The sequence below is a fragment of the Callithrix jacchus genome, chromosome 2 (assembly GCF_049354715.1).
Source record: "Callithrix jacchus isolate 240 chromosome 2, calJac240_pri, whole genome shotgun sequence".
In the NCBI taxonomy this organism is placed as follows: domain Eukaryota; kingdom Metazoa; phylum Chordata; class Mammalia; order Primates; family Cebidae; genus Callithrix; species Callithrix jacchus.
The window spans coordinates 47783895-47810580 of record NC_133503.1 but is presented as its reverse complement, the minus strand read 5'-3'; positions in this window follow the sequence as shown (position 1 = coordinate 47810580).

Genomic DNA, 26686 nt, shown 5'->3' with positions numbered 1-26686 from the left:
GGCAGAGAGGAGTCCTGCTCCCCAGGCCTGACAGTGCAAGAGCTATGGGTCTGCAGTCTGCGTTGTCCCTCCTACCTTCCCTGGGCCTCCTGCTGTAGCCAGGATATCAAAGGCTGCATCGTGCATTGAGTGGGCCTTGGGTCCCTCATATCTAGCAGGAAGTGGGAGGAGGGACACTGTTAGAAAGGTGCCCCCACCCAGCACTATGCTGGCCTATGTTCCTTTCTTTCTAGGCCTGGAAAGAAGATGCTGATATAGGTGGTTTCTGCATCCTGGGGGGCAGAGTCTACTCTGGGTCCAGATGAGTTTTACTGGGCCAAAAAGACAGCTCTTTGGTTTCACTGATGTTCTGTATTTTTTTTTTTCAGTTTCTATTTGTTTTTGCTCTTATTACGATTTTTTTTTTCTTTCTTTTCCTTACTTTGGGTTTAATTTGCTTTTCTTAAATCATTGATTTGAGACTTTCTTCTTTTCTGATATAAGTATTTAATGCTAGTTACCTTTAACCACCACGTTTGTTGCATCCCTCAAATTTCAATGTTACTTTTTGATTTCATTGCATTTTAACTATTTTCTTATTTCCCTTGGGATTTCTCCCTTGTTCCCTGAGTTATTTAGAAATGTTATATTTAATTTGCACATATTTGGTGATTTTCCAGATATATCTTTTATTAAATTAAATTTTTAATTTAGTTCTTTTGTAGTCAGAGAGCATACTTTGTATGGTTTCAGTCCTTATACATTTCTTTACATTTCCTTTTTGTCCCAGAATATGTTGTATCTTGGTTAATGTTCCATATGCACTTGAAAAGCATGCATAGTCTGCTGTGCTTCAGTGAAGTATTATGTAAATATTAATTAGGTTAAAGTGACTAAAAGAGTTGTTCCTGTCTTCCAAACTTTTACTGTTTTTTTCTTCCATATGTTCTCCCAATTACTGAGAGAGAAGTGTTGAAATATTCAACTTAAAAGGTAGATTTTTTTTTCAGTTCTATTACTTATTGTTTCATTTATTTTAAGCTTTTTTTAGATGCATACACTTTTAAGATTTGTTGGCTTTTAAATGAATTAACTCTGTTACTATTAATGTCCCTATTTATCCCTCATCATATTCCTTGTTCTAAAGTTTATTGATTTTTATCTTTATAGATTTATGGGGTACAAGTACAGTTTTGTTACATGGATATATTGTGTAGTGGTGAAGTCTGGGCTTCTAGCGTAATCATCACCTGAGTAGTGTACATTGTACCCAATAGGTAATTTCTCATTCCTCGCCCCCTTCCCACCTTTCTGAGTCTTCAGTGACTATTACTCTACTCTTTATGTCTATGTGGACACGTTGTTTAGCTCCCTATAATAAGCAAGAACAAGTGGTATATGACTTAGTTTCTGTATTACTTCACTTAAGATAATGGCTTCCAGTTCCACCTATGTTGTTGTGAAAGATATGATTTAATTCTAATTTTTGGCTAATTCTCCACACATCTGCACCAACTTCCCAAGAGAGCAGTCACGGCTGTTCCCACCGCAGTGGGAGTTAGCGGGAGGAGAAGTTCTCCTCTTCACATCCATGCCAGAGGGCTGCAACCACCTGGCTGCTAGAACAGAACCACACTCCTCCTTTGCAAAACTTCTTTCTGTGGAGAACTGGTATCCAATATCTCTAGTGAGCCCCTTTCCTGCCTCTCTGCTGGAGGTAGTGCAGTCGCTCTCAGCCTAAGGGAGCTCTTGGGCACAGAAAAGTGCATGCTCTGGTTTTCTGGACTCCCTAGCGGTGCCCTCTTGGTGTGCCACACTTACACCAAGGAGCAGCATTTCTCAAGGGCTAGACCACTGGGGACCCTGAAGCTCCCCTGGCCCAGGCAGCCCTGTGTGGCTGCCACAATCCAAGTAGGTGCCAAGGAATGTCTGTAGGGGCTCCAGTGATGTGGAAAAACAGGGGCTGATGTTCTCTCAGAAGGACACAGTCTTCCAGTGGGTGGTACTCAAGTATGGCACCTGCTGTTGCTGCTCAGGTCCACGGGAAGGGCTGGCAACTCAGTATGAGCTGGTAGTCTAGTGTGATGCCCTTTAGAAGTCCCCAAATCACTGCCCATACCAGTGTTTGGGTCATGAGGGCAGAAGAGCTCTCCAACAGTTCAGATACCAGAGGTCTCCTGCAGGGGTAAGGGGAGCCAAAACCACTTCCACCTACCCTTTATGTATTTAATACCAAATCCCTTGGGATTCCTAGCTGATCTCGGCCTGCTTCTTGATTTCTTCTTTTTCTGTCCCCTAGCTTCTTCCCATGAGTTATCTGCTAGGCTCCAGCACTTTCCACTTGATACTTCATTCAAGTTACGATTATTCACCTTTAACTTTGGTTTTTCTTTCTGCAGAGAACTGGTGTCTAAGATCTCTAGTCATTTATCTTGAAAAAAAAGAAAATAAGAACCCCCAAACACCCTGAAGTTTACTCTAATTGATGGTAATATAGCCATGCCACCTTTCCTTTTATTGGCATTTGAATGGCATTCCTTTTTTCATTCTTTTAATTTTAACCTAGTTATATTTATCTTTATATTTATATATTTGGGCTGGGGACGGTGGCTCATGCCTGTAATCCCAGCACTTTGGGAGGCTGAGGCAGATGGATCATGAGCTTAGGAGTTTAAGACCAACCTGGCTAAGTTGGTGAAACCCCATCTCTACTAAAAATATGAAAATTAGTGGGGTGTGGCGTCACATGCCTGTAACCCCAGCTACTCAGGAGGCTGAGGCAGGAGAATCGCTTGAACCTAGGAGGTGGAGGTTGCAGTGAGCCAAGATCACACTGCTGCACTCCAGTCTGGGCGACAGAGCAAGACCTCGTTTCAAAAAAATAATTAAATATTTGGATTATTTTATTCAATTTGGAAATCCCCACATTTTAAACGGAGCATTTAGGCCTACTTATTTAAACTTTTATTTTAAGTTGATGGTACAAATGCCAGTTTGTTACGTAGGAAAATGTGTCATGTGGGTTTGTTGTTCAGATTATTTCATCACCCAGGTATTAAGCCTAGTATCCATTAGTTATATTTCCTAATCATCTCCCTCCTCCCACCCTCCAACTTCTGATATGACCCAATATGTGTTGTTCTCCTCTATGTGTTCATGTGTTCTCATCATTTAGCTCCCACTTACAAGAGAAAATGTGTGATATTTGGTTTTCTGTTACTGCATTAGTTTGCAGGAGAATGTGGGCCATTTTTGTTTAATGTAATTTATAATTGGTTGGGTTTAAATCTGCCATCTTGTCACTATTTCCTTGTTCTATTTGTTCTTTGTTTTTTTCCCCTGTTTTCCTGTCTTCTTTTCCTTTGAGTGTTTTTTGATGATTGTATTTAATTTTAGATGTACTTTTCAGTTTATGGTATTTTCAGTTGTTGCCATAGAGTTTAAAATTTAACTTATCAGAGGCTACCTTTACATATAGTACAGGCACCTTGTAAGAGCAATTTCCATTTTGTCTCTTCGTCTTTTATGCTGTTGTTGTAATACATTTTAGTGGTAAGTCTGTATTAAACCCACTTTGTTTTTGGCCTTAGAAAGACAATTTGTAAAAGTAGCTTTCTTGCATTATAATTCTTATACCATACAATTCACCCTTTTAAAGTGTATAATTAAATGAATTTTAGTATATTCACAGAGTTGGGTATCCATTACCACAATCAATGTTAGAGTATTTTCATTACTACAGAAGGAAACCTTTCACTTATTAGCTGTCACTCCCCAAATCCCTCATCCCCTCCAGCCCTAGGCAATACTAATGTACTTTCTGTCTCTATGGATTTGACTATGTTGGACATTTCCTATAAATAGAATCACACAATATGTGTTGTTTGTGTCTGGCTTCTCTTATTTTGCACAATGTTTTCCAGGTTCATCCATGTTGCAGCAGGTGCCAGTACTTTATTTTTATTGGTGAATAATATTCCATTCCCATGCTGTATCACATTTTGTTTATCCGTTTGTTGGTTGATGAACATTTAGGGCTTATCGGTTTTGGGTTATTATGAATAATGCTGCTATGAACATTTATGTACAGGTTTTTATGTGGCCATAGTGCTTTTATTTCTCTTGGATACACACACCTAGGAGTATAAACACACCTAGGTCAATACCTACGTTTGGAGCTAGAGATGGTATTAGCCCTACATGAATCACATACACTGAGAAGGGTTAAGGATTGGTTTCTACAGGGAAGCTGAGATATTGTTTTTATAGGAAAAAGAATACTGAAAAAAGGAAAAGATCCAATAGATGTTGACTATGAATAACTAACATTTATTCAACATTTCATATGGGCTGCAAACAGTGCTGCTTTACCTATAATAGCTCACTTCGTTCTCAGAACAACCCTGTAGTATGTTCTCTCATGATTTTTACCTTTTCTGCTCATGGAATCCTATGGTAGGATCCTAAACTCGAAGTCTGCAGGGGGCATATGCAAATAAGTGCTATGAACAGGGTGGGGACTTGGAAACATAGAGAGTAATCATCCTGTGTGAAGTGTAGCAAACACTTAGTGCCATCTGCTATTGCCACATGGGAATGAAGGTTCAGAGCTACAGATACTCAGGAAATCACTGTGTGGGAAAAAAGTCATCGTTTTGGAAAGATATGGTTTACCGTTTACCTATTTTCAACCATTGTTCTAGGATATAAGAGTTCAGTAGTGTCTTGCTACTCAGAATGTGTCCTTCAGGCAAGAAGCTGTCCATTTCTAACTAGGTCCCAAGTGATAATAATGTCACTTGCCTGAGGACACATTCTGAGCAGCAAGATGCTACTGAACTCTTATATCCTGGAGCAATGGTTGAAAATAGGTAAACAGTGGCACAGTGGCTCCCACCTGTAATCCCAGCACTTTGAGAGGCTGAGGTGGGCAGACCACGAGGTCAAGAGATCGAGATCATCCTGGCCAACATGGTGAAACCCCGTCTCTACTAAAAATACAAAAATTAGCTGCGTGTGGTGGCACGTGCCTGTAGTCCTAGCTACTTGGGAGGCTGAGGCAGGAGAATCGCTTGAACCCAGGAGGCGGAGGTTGCAGTGAGCTGAGATCGTGACACAGGACTCCAGCCTGGTGACAGAGCGAGACTCCATCTAAAAAAAAAAAAAAAAAAAATGGACAGCTTCAGGCCTCCTCAGGACTGTGAGTCACAGAATCAGTGTATAACAAAATCCCCAGGTGATTTTTGTGCCCAACAAAGTTTGTGTGCCCACAAAAAAGTGCCTGTCATCAAGAGTGGGTATGGAGTCAGATTGCATATTAAAATAATTAGAAAAAAAATCAAACTCCTGCCCAAACCCCATTCTGGAAACTTAAATCAGAACTTCAGGGTTGGGGTATATGTAGCATTCATAAAAGGTACTAGGTCATTGAACTATAAAGCCAGGGTCAAGAATTGGTCTTTTAGAGCAATCCTTCATTTAAGGAAGAAAAAATAAAAACCTCAACAGGTGAAAAGGCGAGGATTTCTGGTTTTGGTAATGCCCAAGTAAGTTCCTATTGGTTAAAAGAAAACCAAACTAAAACAAAACAATGATCTGTAGGTGTTAGATAAATAACAGAAGCAGACAGATTGCAGAGGGGAGTTGAAACTTGAAAGAAGGGGAGGTGAGAGGTATGTTTCATTTTTTTGGAAGTTTGACTATCAAACTCATTGCCTCACGTCGGGTGACCAAAATTCTGACAGAACAGCTGCAGTGATTATGACCTAGAATATCAGAGGAGAGAGTTTGGAGTAATCAGGTATTAGAAAGTGAGGAGTAAACTGTAAGAAGGAGAGACCCAGAGAAGGACAGCTCCAAATTCTGTGTATAAATTCTTCTTGTCTCTGGTTGACCCCCCTCTGCACATATGGAGGGATACTCCTAGTGCCTTACCCATGGTAAAAGAACCCTGAAGTTAAACTTGAATGAACACTCATGAGCAGTGCTTACAGTTTGAGTCTAAAGAAGTTAATTCGCTAGCAAAAGAAAAACACAATTTTTCAGAGGCATATAACAGAATCATCAGTCTTTACAACCTAATATCCACAGTATCCAGAAAACAGTCCAAAATTATTTGACATATGAAGGTCAGGAAAATCTCAAGAGAAGAAGAAATCAACTGAGACAAATCCTGATGTGATCCATAAGCTACAATTAGAAGACAGGAATTTGAAAAACAGCTATTATAATTATTCTGGTTGAAGTGAAGAAAAGTATACTTTCAACAAATAAAAAATATATTCAAAATAATAGTGAGCAAAAGTAAACTAAAAAGCTATAAAAATAAACCAAGTGGAGGCTTTAGAATGCGAAATACAATCTCTAAAATAAAAATTAGCCAGATAATTTATGAGCAGAATAGAAATAATAGGGGATTCAGTGAAATTGAAGATGGATTAATAGAAATTATCCAATCTGAAGAGGAAAAGAAAAATTTTTAAACAATGAATAGAGCCTCAGGGATATGTGAGAAAATAATGAAAGATCTAACATTGTGTAATTGGAACCCCAAGATGAGAGGAGAGACAGAATTGAGTAGAGATTTTTTTTTTTTTTTTGAGATGGATTTTCACTCTTGTTGCCTAGGTTGGAGTGCAATGGCATGATGTTGGCTCACTGCAAACTCTGACTGTGGGCGTCAGGCGATTCTCTTGCCTCAGCCTCCCAAGTAGCTGGGATAACAGGCACTCATCTTGACGCCAAGCTAATTTTTGTATTTTTGGTAGAGACAGGGTTTCAACAAATCCTAAAGTGCTGAGATTACAGGTGTGAGCTACTGTGCCCAGCAGATATTTTTTTCAAAGGTACAAATTCAAGAAACTCAGTAAACCCTAGCTTAGGATAAATAAGAATGAAAGTGACCCTAGTCACATCATAGTCAAAGTGTTGAAAACTAAAGGTAAAGAGAAAATATTGAAAGAGCCAGAGAAAAAGACACATTACATAAACTAGAATATCAATTCCAAGCATCTCTGACTTCTAATCAGAAATCATGGAGTTCAGAAGAGTGTGAGACAGCACTCTAATTAAAATGGACAGGCTAGCAGAATTTAGTTTTTAAAAGTAAGATTTAATGATAGGCTATTTAGAAGAGTTATAATTTAAGTATAAAGACAGATTAAAAGCAAATGGATTGAAAAAGATATATCATGTAAACTGTAGAGCACAAGAAGGTTAAAGTGGCTATATTAATACCCCAAAAGACATATAATTATGAAGGTATGTGCTGAATAATAGATGTTCAAAATATACCAAGAGGATGTGGGGGCAATCTGGCTGTGACATCTGTCACCCCACTGATCGCCACGGTTAATTTGGCTGATCTGGCTGGCTAGGCGGGTGTCCCTTTCCTCCCTCACTGCTCCATGCATGTGCCTCCCAGAGCTGTGTGCTTGGTAGAAGAGGACCTTCTTTGATAGAGGAGGACCAGCCTCGGGTCAAGGGTATATGAGTAGCAGTGCTGATAGAACCTCCAAATAAGCTCTTAAAATATACAAAGAAGAAATGGAGAAAATTAAAGGAAGAAATAAAATTTTCACAATCAGAGGCTCTCATCTAACTGGTCTGTGAGGTCAGGACAGCAATAATGATAAAAGCTCCCTAGTGGGGCTGGTGGGCAGCCAGGGTGAGAGCATTGCTCTGAACCCCCACTCATATTACTGCAGGAGAAGTGAAGACCCCAGGGGTGAAGGAGCTGAACCCAAGGCCTTCCCTCTGGAACCTCAGAATCCTGACATCAAATCCAGTGAGCTCTGGTTAAATGCCCTGGTAATTTTAAATCCTGACATTAAATCCAATGAGTTATAGTGTGAGGTCCCAGTGAAAGGGAGAGAGAATAAAGAGAATGAAAAACAGGAATGGGAGTGGGGGAAGAACCCTGGAGGATGCCTTCATTTACAGAGCAGTGGAAGAGAGAATGCAGAGGGAGACAGAGGAGCCATGGAGAGGAAGACACAAGCTGCAGGGGAGGTGGGGCTGACACCTGTGCTGTCCTGAGATGCACAGCAGAGCCAACAGAGGAAAGGCCTTTGGGCCCACCATTGGAAGCTCATCCAGAGACACGGTAGCTAAATGGCTTACAGAGTTCCAGAGTCAGGCTGTCTAAAAGGCATTCGTGACCATGTGAGTGCAGCTTGTGCCTCCATTGGCTTACCAGCTCTGCGACTGGACACATTCATCTATTTCTCCATGCCTCAGTTTTCTCATCTGTACAACGTGTAGAATGTTAGCACTTGCCTAGGATTGCCATGACTTTAAATGAGTTAATAATATACACAAAGCCTTTAGAATGGTGCCTGACACAGTGTGTGTGTGTGTGTGTGTGTGTGTGTGTATGATCCACAGGCACTAGCACTTATTTTTGTTGTTTGTGTTGTTGCTATTGTTGTGGGTGATGATCTTGAGAGGCAGTTTTAATAGGATACTGGGGACAGGTGTCATTTTCATAACTTATATTTGGACTTATGCACCTCACACTAATTTACCTCAAATGAGAGTAAACCAGCACTACTGAATGAATTCAGTCATCACATTTTCTCTGACTTAGTTATAAGGGGTCCTCTCACACTGAAGAGCAGCATCCCCCATGCTGTGTGAGGTGGACTACTATGTTTCCTGTGCCTGGTCAGCTGTGGGACCCAATTCACCAGAGATTGCACAGTTGGTACAGAAGGGGAAAATGAGCCAGAAAGCAGGGAGGGGTGGTGCAAGAAGAGAGGAACTGGCTCCTTGTATATCCCCCAAAGCAATCTCCAGATATCAGAGTTCCTTGAATCACAGCAATCAAGGGATGGATTTTGAACTCAGAGGAATGACCCAACTCCACACGAGCAAGCAACCAGGGAACTGAAGTCTCTGAACTCTGTCTTTGGTCTGGCCACTGGGTGTCACTCTTCGTCTTCTATATTTCTTTGGGGGGGTCAAGGTTCTGAGAAATTCAGCCTTGCTGAAGTCTCCATCCTCTCCCATGTAGGTTCTTTCCTTGTGCTGGTATATTACCGCTAGAACCTTCTGCTGGCCACAGAGGCGGTATATTGAGAGTGAAATTGCCTTTAGGAAGCTGACTCCTGATCCACACATGGGAAACCAGGCTGCTTGTCATGAAAATAAGGAGATTCCAGCTTCAGTAACGAATTCTATGGCAATAGCAGTTGAAAACTAGCGCTTAAAAGCATTGAGCAGACATTCCAATGAAGTAGATATATTATTGAGCTTGGCCAAGGTGGCTATGGGGATCTTACATCTTTGAAGATGACAGGACTTGCTTTTTCATATTGACATTTAAGAATATTTTGCATTCAAATGTGTTTGTGTATCCTTGTGTATGTGCGTGTGAATGTGTGTACTTATATAAAGGAAATAGCAGGTTTCAGATATAGTTGAGGTCTTCTTTTACTGGTCACATCCTCCTTCTTGGTCATATTCCCCATCCTTCCGCCCTAGAGGCATTCTCTCATCTGATGTAAGTGGTCTCTCTCCTGTTGATATTCTGATGCTTTTATTAAATCTATATAAATTTGGCTTATTGTAACTTCTTAACTTTATAATCTTTCATTGTTTTAACTTCTTGATTCTTTCATAATAACACCTAGCTTAACATACAAACACATTGTAAGCCATACAAAAATATTTTCTTTCCTTATATCCTTATTGATACGGTTTGGCTCTGTGTCCCAAATCTCATGTTGAATTGTAATCCCCAGTGTTGGGGGAGGCACCTGGTGGGAAGTAATTAGATCATGGGGGTGGATTTCCCCTTAACGTTCTAACGATAATAGTGAGTTCTCACAAGATCTGATGGTTTAAAACTGCAGCATTTCTCCCTCTTGCTCTTTCTCTTCTGCTCTGCCATGTGAAGAAGGTGTTTTCTTGCCCCTTGCCTTCTGCCATGATTGTAAGTTTCCTGAGGCCTCCCAGTCATGCTTCCTGTTAAGCCTGTGGAACTATGAGTCAAAACTTTTTTCTTCATAAATTACCCAGTCTTAGGTAGTTCTTTACAGCAATGTGGAAACAGACTAATGTATTTATTCTATAAGACTTTTTTTTCCTATTTTTAAAATTATTTACTATTTTTTAACTTTTGAAAATTTTGTTAAAAATGAAGATACAAACACACACATTAGCCTAGGCCTACACAGGGTCAGGATCATCAAGATGTCACTCGGTGATAGGAATTTTTCAGGTCCATTGTAACCTTGTGGGATCACTGTCATACTGTGGCCTGTCATTGGCAAAAATGTCATCATGAAGTGCATGGCTGTACTCTTCAATGTTTTAAGAAAATGGGCTTCCTGTGAATCCTACACTGTGAAAATATCCTTAAAAAGTTGTTTTTGCCACCTAGCAGAAGACAAGAGATAACTAAGATCAGAGCAGAACTGAAGGAGATAGAGACACAAAAAACCCTTCAAAAATCAATAAATCCAAGAGCTGGTTTTTTTGAAAAGATCAACAAAATAGACAAACCACTAGCCAGATTGATAAAAAAGAAAAGAGAGAACAACCAAATAGATGCAATAAAAATGATAAAGGGGAAATCACCAAAGATTCCACAGAAATTCAAACCATCATCAGAGAATATTACAAACAACTCTATGCACATAAACTAGTAAACCTGGAAGAAATGGATAAATTCCTGGACTCCTGTGTCCTCCAAAGCCTAAACCAGGAGGAAGCTGAAACTATGAATAGACCAATAACAAGGTCAGAAGTCGAGGTAGCAATTAAGAGCCTACCACACAAAAAAAGCCCAGGTCCAGATGGGTTCACAGCCGAATTCTACCAGACACACAAAGAGGAGCTGGTACTATTCCTTCTGAAACTATTCCAAATAATCCAAAAAGAGGGAATCCTTCCCAAATCATTTTATGAGACCAACATCATCCTGATACCAAAACCCAGCAGAGACCCAACAAGAAAAGAAAACTTCAGGCCAATATCCATGATGAACATAGATGCAAAAATCTTCAATAAAATATTGGCAAGCCGATTGCAACAGCAAATCAAAAAACTTATCCATCATGATCAAGTAGGATTCATCCCGGGGATGCAAGGCTGGTTCAACATACGCAAGTCTATAAACGTAATTCACCACATAAACAGAACCAAAAACAAAAACCACATGATTATCTCAATTGACGCAGAGAAGGCATTCAACAAAATTCAACAGCCCTTTATGCTAAAAACCCTCAATAAACTCGGTATTGATGGAACGTATCTCAAAGTAATAAAAGCTATTTACAACAAACCAACAGCCAATATCATACTGAAGTCACAAGCACTCCTCTACACCAATAACAGACTTAAAGAAAACCAAATCAAGAATGAACTGCCATTCACAATTGCTACAAAAAGAATAAAATACCTAGGAATACAACTCACAAGGAATGTAAAGGACCTCTTCAAGGAAAACTACAAACCACTGCCCAACGAAATAAGAGAGGACACAAACAGATGGAGAAACATTCCATGTTCATGGTTAGGAAGAATCAATATAGTGAAAATGGCTATACTGCCCAAAGTAATTTACAGAATCAATGCTATCCCCATCAAACTACCATTGACTTTCTTCACAGAACTAGAAAAAACCACCATGAACTTCATATGGAACCAAAAGAGAGCCTGCATAGCCAAGTGAATTCTAAGCAAAAAGAACACAGTGGGGAGCATCACACTACCGGATTTCAAACTATACTACAAGGCTACAGTAATCAAAACAGTATGGTACTGGTACCAAAACAGAGATAAAGACCAATGGAACAGAACAGAGGCATCGGAGGCAACACAACATATCTACAACTATACAATCTTTGATAAACCTGACAAAAACAAGCAATGGGGAAAGGATTCCTTGTTTAATAAATGGTGTTGGGAAAACTGGCTAGCCATGTGCAGAAAGCAGAAACTGGACCCCTTCTTGACACCTTACACTAAAATTAACTCCAGATAGATTAAAGACTTAAACATAAGACCTGGCACCATAAAAACCCTAGAAGGAAATCTAGACAAAGCCATCCAGGACATAGGAGTAGGCAAAAACTTCATGACCAAAACACCAAAAGCATTGGCAACAAAAGCCAAAATAGACAAATGGGACCTAATGAAACTCCACAGCTTCTGCATGGCAAAAGAAACAGTCACTAGAGTGAATCGGCAACCAACAGAATGGGAAAAAATTTTTGCAGTTTACCCATCTGACAAAGGGATGATATCCAGAATTTACAAAGAACTAAAACAGATTTACGGGAAAAAAACAAACAAGCTCATTCAAAAATGGGCAAAGGATATGAACAGACACTTTACAAAAGAAGACATATATGAGGCCAACAAACATGAAAAAATGCTCATCATCACTGGTCATCAGAGAGATGCAAATCAAAACCACATTGAGATACCATCTCATGCCAGTTAGAATGGCTATCATTAAAAAATCTGGAAACAACAGATGCTGGAGAGGATGTGGAGAAATAGGAACACTTTTACACTGTTGGTGGGAGTGTAAATTAGTTCAACCATTGTGGAAGACAGTGTGGTGAGTCCTCAAGGCCTTAGAAATAGAAATTCCATTTGACCCAGCAATCCCATTACTGGGTATATATCCAAAGGACTATAAATCGTTCTCTTATAGGACACATGCACACAAATGTTCATTGCAGCACTGTTTACAATAGCAAAGACCTGAAACCAAACCAAATGCCCATCGATGATAGACTGGATTGGGAAAATATGGCACATATACACCATGGAATATTATGCAGCAATCAAAAATGATGAGTTCGTGTTGTTTGTAGGGACATGGATGAATCTGGAGAACATCATTCTCAGCAAACTGACACAAGAACAGAAAATGAAATATCGCATATTCTCACTCATAGGTGGGTGATGAAAAATGAGAACACATGGATACAGGGAGGGGAGTACTGGAGTCTACTGGGGGGAAAAGGGGAGGGTCAGTGTGGGGGGGGAGCTGGGGAGGGATAGCCTGGGGAGAAATGCCAAATGTGGGTGAAGGGGAGAAAGGAAGCAAAACACACTGCCATGTGTGTACCTATGCAACTATCTTGCATGTTCTGCACATGTACCCCAAAACCTAAAATGTAATAAAAAATTTAAAAAAAAAAGAAAAAAAAAGTTGTTTTTGCCATTGTTTTGATTGTATTCTTAGAGAATTTACATCCAGAAACCTGTTTTTGTCACTAATACCTCTGAATGGGGTTTCTGCACAGTGCATGGTAAATTCAGGTTCTATACTTTTTCAAGATACAGGCCTGGATCTTTGATTTTTCCTTATAAAGCCTCTATAAGTTTTCCTTATAATGCAAAACTTCTTCAGCGTGTTCTCAGACTGTCAAAGGAAATTTCCCAATTCCTTTTCGGTGGAACATCAATCCTTCCAGCCTGCAGGCTTTCTGCAGGGAGCAAAAATCCCACTTCCTGGCTTCAGACAGGTCATTGTTTACAGGTGCGGGCCACAGAAGGCCAGCCTCCAGCTTTGTGGACCAATGTAGGCTGAGAAACTCCAGGATCTCCATGGCATCTACTTTCGCCTCCTGACCTACCAAGATCTGATTTCTGCTTTTGTTTCTGGCTCCTAGGGTTTTTCTTTTCTCTCTCCCCTCCGTCCCCCCATCCCTCTGTCCACCCCGCCCATCCCTCCGTCCCTCTCTTCCTTCCTTCCTTCCTTCCTTCCTTCCTTCCTTCCTTCCTTCCTTCCTTCCTTCCTTCCTTCCTTCCCTCCCTCCCTCCCTCGCTTCCCTTCCTTCCTTCCCTCCCTCCCTCCCTCCCTCCGTCCCTCCTTCCTCCTTCCTTCCTTCCTTCCTTCCTTCCTTCCTTCCTTCCTTCCTTCCTTCCTTCCTTCCTTCCTTCCTTCCTTCCTTCCTTCCCTCTTTCTTCTCAGAATCTTGCAATGGCATGATTACGGCTCATTACAGCCTTCACTTCCTGGGCTTAAGCAATTTTTCCACCTCAGCCTCTTGAGAACCTGGGACTACAGGTGCACATTGTCATGCCCAGCTAAGTTTTTGATTTTATGTAGAGGTGGGGTCTCCCTATGTTGCCTAGGCTGGTCTCAAACTCCTGGGCTCAAGCAATTCTCTCTGCCTCAGCCTCCTAAAGTGCTGGGATTACAGCGATGAGCCATTGTGCCCAACGAATCTTTTTTTCTTTAAAGATAAATGTGAATTAAAATACTTATGTTTGTCACACTTTATTGTGCTTTGACCTTAAGCTATTCTATTTATTTTCTTTTTTTCTTATCAGTGGTTTTCAAGAAGGGTCATCTGTGCCATGGGAAGGATCAGTGGTAGGACTGCAGACTCCTGACCTCTCCTCTGCTTTAAACAGGGCAGCTCTTCCTGTATTCTGCGCCATGACAGACCAGCTGTGTTACCCTGACAAGTACTTCATCTCTTTATGCCTGTTTCTCCACCTGTAAAAAGGGGACAATGGTAGTGCCTGCTTTGTAGGAATGTTATGAGGATTACCTGAGTTAACACATACTCAGATTAGTGCCTGGTTCAAAGTAATCACTCATTAGGTGATCCTTGTGGTTAGTTACTGAGCTCCAAGTTTTAGTATTTTTAAATTATTGTTCTGAATGAAAAAATGTGTTTTTAGATCTAGAAATGGCTTTAAGGCACTACACTTTCTAGACTGGCTATTATATTTCCTAAAGGACCTTCTGGATTGAACATTCTTTATTTCTATGTCAACTCTATAGTAGCAAAGTAGTTTTAGCCAAGTTTGAAGCCTACTAGAGTGGGTATAAAGATCTCTATTGTGTATAATTATTTTTTCCAGCCCCCTAACATTCTTTCAACCCCACTTTCCAACCTTTAGCAATTATACTTTTTCTTAAGGATTCACAATGAGTTTGTTGTAAGTCATGGAATCAAGGCTTAATGGTTATGTAAGCTTCTACCTGACTGAAGTCAGACTTGCTTCCTGGTTCTCCAGCTTTGTCTCACCTGTCTTTAGAGTTTATGCTGAAATCACCTAATCATAAAGGAAACTTATTTGATAGTCTCTTTCTAACCTTTACATTTATGGCAACATCTTCTATATTTCTTATGCAAGTGGGGTCCATGTAGTCTTACTAAAATGATAAAAGTTAAGGGAAAGGCTTTGCTTTGTTTCATGAGAGAAGGTGCTATTGAAAGAGGCATTTTTGGCTGGGTGTGGTGGCTCAGGCCTGTAATCCCAGCACTTTGGGAGGCCAAGGCGGGTGGATCACCTGAGGTCAGGAGTTCTAGACCAACCTGGCCAACGTGGTGAAACCTTGTCTCTACTAAAAATACAAAAATTAGCTGCATGTGGGGGTAGGCACCTGTAATTCCAGCTACTAGGGAGGCTGAGGCAGGAGAATCACTTGAACCCGGGAAGCAGAGGTTGCAGTGAGCCGAGATCACGCCACTGCACTCCAGCCTGAGCACCAAGAGTGAAACTCTGTCTCAAAAAAAAAAAAAAAAAGAAAGAAAGAGGCATTTTTATTCCCATGCAGCAATTATGCAGCACAATTTTCTATTGATGATCTGGTGGTAGCTCTTCTTATTTCAAAGTGTGACTGCATTATGAACCAGTGAGAGAATAAGTCGGGGTTTGACGGTGATCAATGAGGGTTGAGGATCTCCCCAGGATTTTCACCACATCACAGTGTGATGTACAAATGATGGAAGGTGTCAGGCCTTGCACCTTTATTTTCCCCCTTCAACTTTATTCTCCCTACTTCAACTGGGCATAAGACATGCTTTATGTAATCCTGGATTTTTTATACCAATCAAATACTATGAAAGTCATCAATCTGAATCGGGACCATAACCCCAAATTCATGAATGCCCTGAACCACCCTATTCCCAGTTAGAGAAACTCTATTAATCTTGATGAGCTTGGATCTCCAGAAGATATTAGGTCTTAATTCTGGTGCAGAAACTCTGTATTTTCAGTGGCAAGATAAGATGCTCTCTTTGGATCATGGAAGTGACAAGAATTCAGAGTGTGCCACCTACCTGGCACGATGCTCATGTACTGACATAACATCTGCCTACCAGCTGACTATATATTCCTAATATCTTCTGGAGATTCAAGCTCATCAAGATTAATAGAGTTTCTCTAACTGGGAATAGGGTGGTTCAGGGCATTCATGAATTTGGGGTTATGGTCCCGATTCAGATTGATGACTTTCGTAGTATTTGATTGGCATAAAAAATCCAGGATTACATAAAGCATGTCTTATGCCCAGTTGAAGTAGGGAGAATAATAGGCCAGGCCTGCCTACTCTCTTAACTCTATTTAAGATTTGAGGATACAAAGTGGCTGAGAGTAGGACAGGGGTCACTAAGAAAAAGAAGCCTGTGATTATTTTAGCTCAGGGAGGCTGGTGATCACTTCAGCTTACTATAAAGCTTTTCTCTGCAGCCATCTTGACATTCGGTCATTTGGCAAGGGATGGTCAGGGCCAGTCCTGGGATGTTATAAATATGTCAAGGGCAGTGCAACAGGGAAAATGTGTGCTCTTTCTTCCCCATCCTTGTAAGGGCCAAATGCCTGACACTTTTTTCAGAAGGTTGACATCTATTGCCTTGTCAAAATGAATCAGAGCCTTGTTAGTCAGATGATGTTATGCTTCCATCACTGTGCACCAGGTAGCATGGGAGCTGGGTTGCCCATGCTGAGATGATAACCACATTAGGTAAGGTCCTCCTATTTGTTCATAGAATCAACTCATGACTACCTGGGGTGCCTATGAGACTGCTGCAAAATTATCACAAAAAGCCAGACCCATGTTCCTAAACCCCTTGGAATCTCCAGAGTAATAAAACTGTCTTAAGTCCCTAGATAGTTTCAGGGTGGGGGGTGGTTGGCAAAAGGACATGAAGGAATGACTAGAGGGTTGGGACTTTCAGCTCCAGCTCCCCACCTATAGGGAGAAGAGAGGGGGCAAAGGGCTGAGGGTTGAGTTGATCACCAATGGTGATTTAATAAATTATGCCTATGTAATGAAGCTTTCTTAAAAACCTAAAAAGATTGGGCTCAGGAGCTGCTGGGTAGCTGAACATGTGGAGGTTCCTAGAGCGTGGTATACCTGGAGAGGACATGAAGGCTCCATGCCCTTTTCTGCATGCCTTGCCCTATCCATCTTTTCATGTCCATTTATCTTTATCACTTATTATATGCTTTATTAATAAATTGGTAAACATAAGAAAACTGTTTCCCTGAGTTTTGTGAGCCACTCTAACAAATTGATGAAACCCAAGCAGGAGGTCCTAGGAACAATGACTGGTGTCTGAAGTCGACAGTCTTGTGAAACTGAGCTCTTACCCTATGGAATCTGACATAATTTATGAGTAGATAGTGTCAGAATTGAATAAGGGGACACCTAGCTGAATAATCTTCTGGATAACTGCCTGGCTGTTGGTGGGGAGAAATCCCCATACATTTTGGTGAGCAGAGATGTCTGAGTGACTGTGTGAGAATAGGATATAATATTTTGGTCTGATTTTTTTTCCTATATCACAAGAGAGGCAAAGAGACTCCAGTCACACTCCCTAATATTTCTTGGGTTTGTGATACACACACACAAAATATTATTTTCCATCTCTGTGACTTTTGCTTCACTTTTCTGCCCTTCATGTTGATAGCTTAGAATTGAGCATGGGGAAATAGTGGGTTTTGTCTGAACACAGCCTTATAAAGTACTCATTTTTCTAGGATTGCTGCTCAGTCCTAGCAATTTTTTTCAAGGAACCTGCAGCTTCTTTGAAATGTAAGGGCCCCCAAAAGTATTCAGCCCCTCTCATCTTACAGATTAGCAGTCCAAGAACCAAGATCCAGAGAGGGACTGATAGCAAAATCATAGACCTAGGAAAGTGAATGTGTTACTCCATTTGGGATAAAACAGAATACCATAGATTGGGTGGATTCAATGCAGAAATTTATTTCTTATACCTCTGGCGGCTTGGAAGTCCACAGCAAGATCCTGGCAGATTTGGTGTCTGGTGAGGGCCCACTTCCTACTTTGCAGATGGCCCTCCTTTTGCTGTATCTTCACTCAGCAGAGCGCAGAGAGGGAGAATTCTCACCAGTCTGCTGTTGTGTTGCCTTTTTAGTAATAGCCATTCTAACAGGGGTGAGATGATAGTTCATTGTGGTTTTGATTTGCGTTTCCCAGGTGATTAGTGATACTGAATGTTTCTTCATATACCTGTTGACCCTTTGTGTGTCTTCTTTTGAGAAATGTCTATTCATGCCTTTTACCCACATTGTAATGAGATTATTATTATTTTTAAACGATTGAGCTGAGTTCTTTGCATATGCTGGACAGTAGTCCCTAGTTAGATGAATAGTTTGCAAATATTTTCTCCCATTAACAGGTTGTCTCTTCATTCTGTTGATTGTTTTCTTTGCTGTGCAGAAACTTTTTAGTTTAATATAGTCCCATTTGATACATTTTGAGACGTCTCAAAATGTGGGTCTCAAATGTCTTGCTCTGTCACCCAGGCTGGAGTTCCACGGTGCTATCATAGCTTGCTGCAGCCTTGACCTCCTAGGCTCAAGCGATACTCCCACCTCAGCCCCCTGAGTAGCTAGGACTGCAAGTTCATGATGCCAGCATACCTGGCTAATTAATTTTTTTTTGTAGAAATGGCACTTCTCTATGTTGCCCAGCGGGTCTTGAACTTCCGCCCACAAGCAATCCTTCTACCTTGGCTTCCCAACGTGCTGGAATTACAAGTGTGAACCACCACGCTGGCTTTTATTTTTTGTGTAGCCATTGTAAGTGGAATTGCCTTCTTGATTTTATTCTCAAGTACTTTACTATTGGTGTGTAGAAATGCCACTGGTTTTTGTATGTTAACTTTGTATTCTGTAACTACTAGATTTATTTATGTCTAAGAGTTTTTTGGTGGAGTCTTTAGGATTTTCTAGACATAAGATTGTATCATCTGCAAAGAGGAACAATTTGACTTCCTTTTTTGCGATTTGGATGCTTTTTCTTTCCTTGTCTGATTGTTCTGGGCAGGACTTGTGGTACTGTGTTGAATAGGAGTGGTGAAAGTGGGCATTCTTGTCTTGTTCCTGTTCTTAGAGGAAAGGATTTCAGCTTTTTCCCACTTAGTATAATGTTAGCTGTGGGTTTGTTATATATGCCCTTTATTATGTTGAGGAATGTTCCTTTAATGCTTGGTTTATTAAGAGTTTTTATAAAAAAAAAGTCATGTTGAATTTTGTCAGGTGATTTTTCTGCCTCTATTAAGATAATCACATGAGTTCTGTTCTTCATTCTGCTAATGTGATGTACTACGTTTATTGATTTATATATATTCAACCATCCTTGCATCGTTGAGATGAATCCCACTTGATCGTGGTGTTTATCTTTTGATGCGTTGTTGGATTCAATTTCCTAGTATTTTGCTGAGGATTTTGCATCTGTGTTAATCAAGGGTATTGACTTGTAGTTTTTGTTGTTGTTGCATCCTTATCTGTTTTCGATAATAGGATAATGATGATCTCACAGAATGACTTAGAAAGAATTCTCTCCTCTTCAAGTTTTTGGAAAGTTTGAGGAGAACTGGTGTGAGTTCTCCTTTGAAAGTTTGGTAGTATTTGGCAATGAAGCCATCATTCCTGAATTTTTCTTTGTTGGGAGATTTTTATCACCAATTCAATGACATCAATTGCTATTTGTCTGTTCAAGTTTTTATTTTTTTTCTAATTTAATATTGGTAGGTTGTATGTGTCCAGAGTTTAATCATTTCTTATGGGTTTTCCAGTTTGTCAGCTTATAGTTGTTCATAATAGTCTCCAATGATCTTTTGTATTTCTTTGATATCAGTTGTAATGTCACCTTTTCATTTCTGATTTTATTTGGGACTTCTGCCTTTTTTTCTTGGTTAGTCAAGCTAGTGGTTTATTGATTTTATCTTTCCTAAAAAGTAACTTTTTTTTTTTTTTTTTTTTAGATGGAGTTTTGCTCGTGTTACCCAGGCTGGAGTGCAATGGCTCCATCTCCGCTCACCGCAACCTCCGCCTCCTGAGTTCAGGCAATTCTCCTGCCTCAGCCTCCTGAGTAGCTGGGATTACAGGCACGCGCCACCATGCTCGGCTAATTTTTTGTATTTTTAGTAGAGACGGGGTTTCACTATGTTGACCAGGATGGTCTTGATCTCTTGACCTCGTGATCCACCCGTCTCGGCCTCCCAAAGTGCTGGGATTACAGGTGTGAGCCACCGCGCCCGGCCCAAAAAATAACTTTTGATTTCGTTGATTCTTTGTAGCTTTTTCTCCTGTGTTTCATTTACTTCTGCTCTTATCTTTATTTTTTTTTCTTCTACTAATTTTTGGTTGGTTTATTCTTGCTTTTCTAGTTCCTTGAGGTGCATCATTTGGATTGTTTATTTGGAATCTTTCTACTTTTTTTTTTGTCAGGGGATGGAGTCTCTGTCGCCATGCTGGAGTGCAGTGGCATGATCTTGACTCACTGCAACCTCTGTCTTCTAGGTTCAGGCGATTCTCCTGCCTCAGCTTCCCAAGTAGTTGGGACTACAGGTGTGTGACACCAGGCACGGCTAATTTTTGTGTTTTTAGTAGAGACGGGGTTTCACCATGTTGGCCAGGCTAGTCTTGATTTCTTGACCTCGTGATCTGCCCAACTTGGTCTCCCAAAGTGCTGGGATTACAGGCATGTGCCACCATGCCCAGTCTCTACTTTTTTTTATATAGGCATTTATTGCTAGCAGCTTCCCTCTTAGCACCACTTCTGCTGTGTCTCATAGGTTTTGGTATGTTGTTTTTTGCTTTTCATTTGTTTCAAGAAATTTTCTTACTTCCTCATTAACTTTTTTCTTGACCCAGTGGTTATTCAGGAGCATGTTGTTTAATTTTTATATATTTGTAGCTTCCCAAGTTTCTTCTATTACTGATTTCTAGTTTTATTTCACTGTGGTCTTATCAGATAGTTGATATAATTTTTATTAAAAAAATTTGTTGAGACTTGTTTTGTGTCCGAATATATGGTCTATCCTAGAGGATGTTGTGTGTGCTAATGAGAAGAATGTGTATTTTGTAGCTATTGGGTGAAACATTCTGTAAATGTCTGTTACGAAAATTTGGTCTAATGTACAGTTTAAGTCCGGTGTTTCTCTGTTAATTTCAATCTGTACGTTCTATCTAATACTGATAGTTGGGAGTTGAGGTCCCCAAATACTGTTGTATTGGAGCCTGACTCTCCTTTTAGATCTCATAGCATTTACCTTATATATCTTGGTGCTCTGGTGTTGGGTGCATATATGTTTAGAATTGTCATATCCTCTTGCTGGATTGATTCCTTCATCATTACATAATGACCTTCTTTGTTGCTTTCTACTGTTTTTGATTTAAACTCTGTTTTATCTAAGTATAGCTATTACTGCTCACTTTTGGTTTCCATTTGCATGGAATATCATTTTCTGTCCTTTCACTTTCAGTCTGTATGTCTTTACAAGTGAGATGATTTTCTTTTAGGCGGCCAATAGTTGGGTAATGATTTTTTAAAATCCATTCAACCAGGCTATATATTTTAAGTGAAAAGTTTAATCTGTTTACATTCAAGGTTATTATTGATATCTTAGGGCTTATTTCTGTCAGTTTATTAATTTATTTCTCATTGTTTTGTGTATGTTTTGTTCCTTTCTTTCACTCTTATTATCATTGTGTTTTTGTGGTTTTCTATAGTGGTAACATTTGAGTCCTTCTTTTTTCTTATTTGTGTTTTCATTCTACTAGTTTTCATAGCTTAGCTCCCACTTATAAGTGAGAACATATGCTGTTTGGTTTTCCATTCCTGAGTTACTTCACTTAGAATAATGGTCTCTAATTCCATTCAGGTTGTGAAAAATGCCATTATTTTTTTCCTTATGACTTAGTAGTATTCCGTGATGTATCTGTGTGTATATATATATATATGTATATGTATATATATATAACATTTTCTTTATCCATTAATTGATTGCTGGGTATTTGGGCTGGTCCCATGTTTTTGTGTACAGTGACAGTTTTACTTCCTCTTTAACATTTTGGATGCTCTTTATTTCTTTCTCTTGTCTGATTGCTCTGGCTAGGACTTCCAGTACTGTGTTGAATAAAAGTGGTAAGAGTGGGCATCCTTGACTTGTTTCAGTTCTCAGGGGGAATGCTTTCAACTTTTCCCCAGTGAGTATAATGTTGACTGTGGATTTGTCATAGATGGCTTTTATTACCTCAGGATATGGCCCTTCTATACCAATTTTGCTGAGGGTTTTATTTTTATTTTTATTGCATTTTAGGTTTTGAGGTACATGTGCAGAACATGCAAGATAGTTGCATAGGTACACACATGGCAGTGTGTTTTGCTGCCTTCTTCCCCTTCACCCACATTTGGCATAAAGGAATGCTGGATTTTGTCAAATGCTTTTTCTGCATCTATTGATATAATTATATGATTTTGTTTTTGATTCTTTTTATGTGGTAAATTGCATTTATTGACTTGTTAAACCATTCCTGCATCCTTGGTATGAAACCCACTTAATGATGGTGAATTATCTTTTTGATATGCTGTTGGATTTGGCTGGCTAGTATTTTGTAGAGAATTTTTGCATCTATGTTCATCAGCGATATGGTCTGCAGTTTTTTTTTTTTTTTTGTCATGTCCTTTTCTATTTTTAGTATTAAGATGATACTGGCTTCATAGAATGCTTTAGGGAGGAGTCCATCTTTCTTTATCTTTTGGAATAGTTTCAGTAGAATTGGTAGCAATTCTTCTTTGAAAGTCTGATAGAATTCAGCTATGAATTACCTGGTCCAGGACTATTTTTTGTTGGCAATTAAAAAAATTACCATTTCAATCTCACTGCTTGTTATTGGTCTGTTCAGAGTTTCTATCTCTTCTTGGTTTTATCTAGGAGGGTTCTATATATCCTGGAGTTTATACACCTCCTCTAGATTTTCTAGTTTTTGTGCATAAAGGTGTTCATAGTAGCCTTGAGTGATCTTTTGTATTTCTGCTGTATCAGTTGTAATAGCTCACATTTCAATTGTAATTTAGCTTATTTTGATCTTTTCTTAGTTAATCTTGCTACTGATCTATCAATTTTCTTTATCTTTTCCAAGAACCAGCTTTTTGTTTCATTTATCTTTTGTAATTTTTTGTTTCAATTTTATTTAGTCTGCTCCAATCTTTGTTATTTCTTTTCTTTTGCTGGGTTTGGGTTTGTTTTGTTTTGTTTCTTTAGTTCCTTGAGATGTAACCTAGGTTACCTATTCATGCTCTTTCAGACTTTTTGATATAGGCATTTAATGCTATGAACTTTCTTCTCAGCACCACTTTTGCTATATCCCAGAGGTTTTAATATGTTGTGTCACTGATATCATTCAGTTCAAATAATTTTTAAATTTCTATCTTGATTTCATTTTGACCCAGCAATCATGCAGGAGAAAGTTATTACATTTCTATGTATTTGTATGGTTTTGAGAGTTTCTTTTGGAGTTGATTTCCAATTTTATTCCACTGTGGTCTGAGAGAGTGGAATAAAACATTGATATAATTTCAATATTTTAAAATGTATTGAGACTTGCTTTGTGGCCAATCATATGGTCTGTTTTGGAGAACGTTCCATGAAGTGATGAATAAAATGCATATTCTGCAGTTGTTGGGTAGAATGCTCTGTAAATATCTGCTATGTCCATTTCTTCTAGGATGTGGTTTAAGTTCATTGTTTCTTTGTTGACTTTCTGTCTTAATGACCTGTCTAGTGCAGTCAGCAGAGTATTGAATTCTCTCCTCATTGTTTTGTGGCCAACTGTCTCATTTCTTAGGTCTAATAGTAATTTTTTATAAATTTGGGAGCTCTAGTGTTAGGTGAATATATATTTAGGGACTGTGTTTTTTTGTTGTTATTAAACTAGCCCTTTTTATCACAACTTAATGCTTCTCTCTCTCTCTTTTAACTGTTGTTGCTTTAAAGTCTCTTTTGTCTGATATAAAAAATAGTGACTCCTACTAGCTTTTGGTGTCCATTTGCATGGAGTATCTTTTTCCACCCCTTTACCTTAAGTTTATGTGAGTCCTTGGTGTTGGATAAGTCTCTTGAAGACAGAAGAGAGGTGGTTGGTGAATTCTTATCAATTCCACCATTTTTTATATTTTAAATGAAGGCCATTTAATTTTTAGGCCATTTACATTTAGTGTTAGTATTGAGATGTGAGGAACTATTCTATTCATAGTGCTAGTTATGGCCTGAATACCTTTTTTCTCATTGTGTTATTGTTTTATAAGCCCTGTAATATTTATGCTTTAAGGAGGTTCTATTTTGGTGTATTTTGAGGTTTCATTTTAAGATTTAAAACTCTTTTTTGGCAGTTCTTGTAGTGCTGGCTTGGTAGTGGTGACTTGCCTCAGGATTTGTTTGTCTGAAAAAGATTTTATCTTTCCTTCATTTACACAGCTGAGTTTCACTGGATACAAAGTTCTTGGCTGATAATTATTTGTTTGAAGAGGCTAAAGATAGGACCCCAGTGTCTTCTAGCTTGTAGGGTGTCTGCTGATAAATCTGCTGTTTATCTGATAGGTTTTCTTTAATAGGTTACATAATGCTTTTGCCTCACAGCTCTTAAGATTGGTTTTTTTTTTTGTCTTGACTTTAGATAATCCAATGACTATGCGTTTAGGTGATGATTTTTATTATTACTATTATTATTATTTTTGAAGACAGAGTCTTGCTCTGTAACCCTAAGCTGGAGTACAGTGGAACATTCTTGGCCCACTGCAAACTCTGCCTGCTAGGTTCAAGGAATTCTCATGCCTCAGCCTCCCTAGTAGCCAGGATTACAAATGTGCACCACCACGCCCAGCTGACTTTTGTATTTTTAATAGAGTTTCACCATGTTAGCCAGGCTAGTCTTGAACTCCTGAGCTCAGGTGATCTGTCTGCCTTGGCCTCCCAAAGTGCTGGGATTACAAGCATGAGGCATCATGCCTGGCCTAGGTGATGATCTTTTTGTGATGATTTTTTTTGGGTGTTCTTTGATCTTCTTTTATTTAAATGTCTAGGTCTCTAGCAAGGCCAGGGAAATTTTCTTCAATTATTACCTCAAATAAGTTTTCCAAACTTTTAGATTTCTCTTCTTCCTTAGGGAAACCAATTATTCTTAAATTTGGTCATTTCACGTAATCTCAACCTTCTAGGAGGCTTTATTAATTTTTACTTATTCTTTTATTTGTCTTTGTTGGATTGGGTTAATTTGAAATCCTTGTCTTTGTATTTGGAAGTCTTTTCTTCTACTTGTTCTAGTGTACTGTTGAAACTTTACAATGTATTTTGTATCTTTCTAAGTGTGTCTTTCATTTCCAGAAGCTGTGATTGCTTTTTGTTTATGATGTCTATTTCTCTGGAGACACTGTGGTTCATATCCTGTATTATTTTAAAAATTTATATAAGTTGGTTTTCACCTTTCTCCGGTGCCTACTTGAGTAACTTAATGATCAACCATCTAAATTCTTTTTCTGGCAATTCAAAGATTTATTCTTTGTTTGGATCCATTGCTGGTGAGCTAGTGTGATATTTTTGGGGGTGTTAAAGAAACTTGTTATGTCATATTATCAGAATTGTTTTTCTGGTTCCTTCTCATTTGGGTGGACTATGTCAGAGAAAACATCTGGGGCTTAAGGGCTGCTGTTCAGATTCTTTTGTCCTAGGGGGTGATGCCTTAATGTAGTGCTCTCCCTCTTCCCTTAGGGATGGAGCTTCTTGAGAGCTGGACTGCAGTGGCTGTTATTGCTCTTCGGGGTCTAGCCACCCAGTGTAGTTACCAGGCTCTAGGCAGGTACTGGGGTATTTCTGCAAAGAGTCCTGTGATGTGATCTATCTTCACGTCTCCCAGCCATGGTGACTAGCACCTGCTCTGGTGGAGGCAGTAGGAGAGTGAAGTGGATTCTGTGAGAGTCCTTGATTGTAGTTTTGTTTAGTGCACTGCTTTTCTTGAATCCTGGTTATGCTAGCAGTAAAGCTGTCATGTGGACAGACCCAGGACCTCTGGTTAGCCAGGATGTTTTAGGTGGTGGAATTGGCTATTGTCTTCTCCTTCCTTGGAGTAGGGTTGTTCTGTTACGGGTTGCTGTAATGGCTTGAGTTGATTGGCTTCCAGCCGGGAGGTGGCACTTTCAATAGAGTACCAGCTGTGCTAGTAGAAGGGGGATACAAACTTGCCCTAAGGTCACCTGGATAAGTATTTGGGTTTCTCTGGTGATAGTTGGGGCCATAGAGCTTCCACAAGCTTATGACTTTTGTCTTTGGCTACCAGGGTGGGTAGAGAAAGACCATGAGGTAGGGGCAGGGTTAGGTGTGTCTGAGCTCAGATTCTCTTTGGGTAGAGCTTGCCATGCCACTGTGGGGGATGGGAGTGTGGTTTTTCAGGGCAATGGAGTTACGCTCCAAGGGGGATTATGGCTGCCTCTGTTGCTCTGTACAGTTTGCCAAGGAAGTGAGGGAAAGCTGGCAGTGACAGGCCTCACTCATCTCTCATGCAATTAGCAAGGCCAGTTTTACTCCTACCATGATCCCCACAGAGCTGAATTTTTATCCAGGCCTCCAGTGTGCAGGGCTGAGATCTTACCTCAGGCTACAAGCCTCCGTGCCGAGAGGTAGGGCCTTCAGGCCTT